The sequence below is a fragment of the Gavialis gangeticus genome, unplaced genomic scaffold, assembly GCF_001723915.1.
Source record: "Gavialis gangeticus isolate Ggan-Ray unplaced genomic scaffold, GavGan_comp1, whole genome shotgun sequence".
Classification (NCBI taxonomy): domain Eukaryota; kingdom Metazoa; phylum Chordata; order Crocodylia; family Gavialidae; genus Gavialis; species Gavialis gangeticus.
Genome location: NW_017729024.1, coordinates 171636412 through 171641521, shown reverse-complemented (window position 1 = coordinate 171641521; position 5110 = coordinate 171636412).

Below are 5110 nucleotides of genomic sequence, written 5' to 3'. Positions count from 1 at the left end.
GACTGCTCCTCCCAGCAGATGTCTGGGTAATTAAAATTGCAAACTTATTGCACTGGAATTTATTGCTTTTGGATGCCATGTTTACTATGCTGTGGTCCCAGGTGCATATTTGAGCCAGGTCAGAGCAACACCCAACTGGTAGGAGCTGGGGGGGTGGGGGGGAGGTCAGCCCACTAGCCCGGCGCTGCTCTGGCCCGGCTCCACGTGTGACAGAAAGGCTGGCTAGGGCACACGGGTGCTACAGTGCAGGGCAGCCCCCACACTGAAGCACTCTCATGCCCTAGCCAGTCGGATCAGCATTTACATGTGTGATGCTGGAGAGTAAAAACACTGGAGCAGGATAGTATTTGTATTTGCAAGTACTACCCCACTACAAGGTTTATTATTTTTCTCCAGTTTGATAACCTTGCATGTGTAGATGCCAAGACATTTACTACAAAGCTAATTAGTCTACACCACAAGAAACATCTTGTGTTGATGTGCCCAAGGAAACTTAAGCATACTTAGGAGGAAGTCACCTAAAAAAAAAAAAAAAAATCAGCATGCAAAAAGAGTAAAATGGTATATTACCAATAAACAACCTGTGGAGAAATAGTATTTAACGCTTTCATTTTAAAGCAAACTATATAAATCCTACCTATATCTAGTGTCTTTTATTTTATGGATTATATGTATGAGGCTTTCTCAGGCATTTTGCAGAATATGTGAAAGTTTTATATATTTATTGATTGGTTTTAAATTTTTGTCATATTTGGTTGATGGAAATTCTTCATCACGTACAAATCTGGTCAAAAACCAAAAGAGAAAAAAAAAAAAACACTTGAGACCTTTATTATTTACTTCTCTTGAAAATAAAATTCAAAATGTCCAAGGTATCTCATTATATGAACGAGAGATTTTTAACTGATGGCAACTGGTACCTGGACAACAGTAACAAACTAATAAATTACCTTATGTGAACATGTTCTGTAACTCTTTAGTGACTAGGAGCAGAACAGTACTGTAAGATGCTAAATTTGGACCCAGTAGGGAGAATCCGCTTTAGCTATGGGAAGGACCTGTGCTTCTTCCAGTACAGATCCCAAACATGAAGTTCAAAATGGGACGTAACTTGCAGTATAGTGATAACTGAAAAGCCCTGTAGTCAAGAGCTTGCTACAATATTTGTTGATCCACATCAGGAAAAGATTAGAGATCAATTCTGATTCCATAAAAATGAATAGGAGTCCTGAAGGGGGAATCAGATCAGGTCTGCTAAACAGTCCATAAAACCCCATTGCATTATAGCAGGGATGGGCAATTATTTTAGGTGGAGGGCTGCTTACTGAGTTTTGGCAAGCCATTGTGGGTCACATGACCGGCAGCCAGGGGCAGATAAGTATTAATTTTCTAAATTTTTGGGGGGGCTCCAAGGGCTGGATACAATGGCCTGGCGGGCCGCATCTGGCCAGTGAGCTGCATTTTGCCCACCCCTGCATTATAGATAGGTGTATTTCTCCTTTTTAAGGAAGGGTACACTGATGCAAAGAGATTTTAAAATAATAACCTCTTATGTCTTTTTAAACAGGATTAGCTCTCAAGTCTAGGAAGAAAGTTAAGGCTGTGATTAAGGCACTTGGCTGGGACTCAGGAGACATGGGATCTCCTAGTTCTCCCTAGCTGACCTTAGAGACAATTCATGCAGGACCATGTTTTCAAGGACCGTGATGCAAATGGGCACCTGCAAGGATTTTAGAAACCAAACAAGCAAGCCATGTTGAAATTAATGGGGTTTAGGCATCTCAGTCATTTTGAAACTCCACTCAACTCCTAGGTATTTAGGTAGCTAAATATGTTTGAAAATCTGGCCACACATTCATCTAATTTAAATGGATGTAGCTCCATTGAAGTCAATAGAGTTGTTGTTTTTGTCAACAAATAATTTGGTCCTCTCTCTGTGTCAGTCTAGAAGTACAAGCACAAGTACCTTTCAGTAAATCTCAATATAGAAGTACTTGGCTAGCCTCCGTTCCTGGGTTATTATACTGTACTTTCTCAAAAAAAACCAAATAATTGATACATCTAACTGACTTCAGCAGGGGAGAGAGAAGTAGGTGGTCTCATTAAGAACCTTTATTCTGCAAGAAAGGCATTTCTCATAGCTTTTACTCAGTGATATAAATGACCTTTGCCACAGAGTTGATGAATGTATAAATCTTTCATAATATATTTTAATGTCCTGCTGGTAGTAATCTTTATTCTTAAAAAAAAATAACAAAAGAAAACAAAAAGAAGAATTTGCAAACAAGAAATCTATTATTAAAAGCATACAATGCTTGTACTTCTATGAAATAAGAATTTGAAAGGCTTTATGGTTGCCCAAAGCGTATGCAATAATAAAGGCTTATGTTTACCCTGTTTTAAAAAATTATCCAAACAGCAGGACATCTCCTTGCCCTGCACAGTACTGTAACATGAAATGAAGATGTTGAATTGATTCTCTCCTCAGACGTGCCTGCCAAACAGTCCCAACTGGAATAAACACAAGCCGATGAAGCTTAGAAGGCCTTTCCGGATATGAATTGCGATGAAGAGAGAGGTTATAGTCAATGTGTAATGTGCATCTATCCTTCACCGGGGCCTGTGTTACTGTACTCATCCAAGTAGGAAATGAGTCTCTTACAGTCCCACCTAAAGAGCCTTGGGTCTTTACATCAGGTTGTAGTGAGGTCTGCTTTCAGCTTTGAAACCAATCCATCAGAGTTCGGTGTATGCGGGAAAATGGTGGCTATTGCCTCTTTTTGTGGAAAGAATGGGCCCAGTTTGACAAGACGAGTATGAGCAGATACTTGCACTAGCTCCGCGCCATACTGAAGTCACTGGCACTCCACAGAGACACAACGGGCCAGAGGTATTTCTTTTCAGGATCAGGCCTTTAGCTGTCATGGCCACAATACAGAAAATATTATCCCAACTAACTGGTAATGACTTCTTCATCGGGACGTTGAAGGAAAAATCTAATTGGGACTTGCAATGAAACAAGACTGAGCTGGAATGGAGGCATCTGGTTCAGTTGACTCCAACTTAGCTATCCCACCACCAGGAGTCAACAACATTCACTAAGCAGCTCCCAATTTGACATCCAGTGCTCTGCTTCCAGGCAGGCCCAGAATTGCCCCGGGCTGAAAAACCCAATGCCAAATTCTAGCTCACCCCCAGTCAGGATCCAGAAACAAGGTGCTCCCTTGTGGGGCCTGATCTTGAAGGTGGGAGCTCATGGTTGGCAATCTGAGCAAGCCTATTGCACACCAATAGGATCCAACTCCTGCATGAAATGATAATGAGAGTGGTGCCGCTGCCCATCTTTTATATAATAGTCTAGGGGCTAAAGCACTCCTCTGGGAGACACGGATTCAATTTCCAGCTCTGCAGGACTTCAGACCCACCTACTGGTTCTGTTGGTGAGAAAAGGCACTCTCCACCTCTCTTCTTGAGGCTGTGAAGAAAAGAATATATGGCCCGGTGCCTCTGGGAAGGAAAGGGCTCGGTGTCCTTGAAATTACAGCATTCACTTGTGAAGGTGTAGTCCTAAATTTTCAGTCCCTGCTTCTTCCTGAAATATATATATTTTTTGCATGAAACAGTCTCTGAATTTGTTGCTGGTTGTCCCCCTAAGCACCTCAGCATCCTATAGAAGGAGCTAGGCACCTCGACATAAAATCCAAAGCTCCCTCTTCATGGAGCAGGGAAATACCTAAGGTCAGCTCTTCGAGCCCACCTCTGCCTAGATCTAGGCAAGAGAAAAAGGCTGAGGGCAGAAACATGTCTTGTATCCTATCGCTTATGCTCCTGACTCAGTACTGCATGAAGAAAAGACATTTCCATGTTACCCAGAACTCAGTGTGATCTGTTGAGGTTCCTTCTATGAACCTATGAATATATCTCAGGACCCTTTCCTAAAAAGTCTTACGACCCTTCCCTGAAAAACCAAGCAGGCCTCATTCCACTCTTTTAAAACTTGAGTGTTTAAAACAGATTTAATAGATTTCATGGATTGTTGAGTCAAAAGGGACCTTAGTAGATTGTTGAGTCTGACCCCCTGCCCTGGGCAGGAAAGCGCTGAGGTCAAAAGACCCCAGCCAAGTGCTTGTCCGGTCCCCTCTTAAAGACCCCCAGGGTAGGGGAGAGCACCACCTCCCTTGGAAGCCCATTCGATACTTTGGCAACCCTTACTGTAAAGAAGTTCTTCCTGATTTCCAACCTAAATCTGCTCTCTGTCAGTGTGTGGCCATTGTTTCTAGTTACCCTAAGGGGTGTCCTGGTAAATAGATGGATCTGGCCCTCCCCTGTGGTGAGAATCATAGGTTCAAAGGGACCTGAGGAGGTGACATCTAGTCCAACCCCCTGCTCAAAGCAGGATCAGCCCCAAATAGATCATCCGAGGTAAGGCTTTGTCTAGTGGGTCTTATAAACCTCCAGGCATGGAGTTTCCACCACTTCTCTGGATAGCCTGTTCCAGTGTTTTACTACCCTCCTAGTGAGAAAGTTCTTCCTAACATCTAACTTAATCTTCCCTTGCTGCAACTGGAGCCCGTTGCTCCTTCTTCTGTCATCTGCCACCACTGAGACCAGTCCAGCTCCATCCTCTCTTAACAAAAACACGGTGCAGGATGCAGGAGACCCAGCTTTTAAACCCTACTGTAAGAGAAATAAACCTTTTTGTAGACACGTTCCAGAGACTAGTAGAAGTAGAGATCCTCTCTTCCCCTCCTACTGAAGGTACGCCACTGTCCAGAAAATATTCAAGATTCATCAAGTCAGAGACACAGCCCACAAGGGAGCAAGGCTCTGTAGGCTAGTGGCTCGGGCACTCCCCTAAAAAGGGGCAGACCTGTATCCCAAGGGACTGTATTTGTATTTTATATCAAATGATCATCATGCTGTGCTTCTACCTCCGATGTGGGAGTTTTCACTTGTACACACACATTCTTCTTACCTTTGCCCCCATGTTCCACCTATTGCAAACTGAGGGAAAATATTAATTTAGCCAAGCCTATATTAGCTTTACCCTCTACCCCATCTTCCCAGCACACTTCTTTTCTTGTTCTCTTTTCATTTTGTGTAGCTAGCT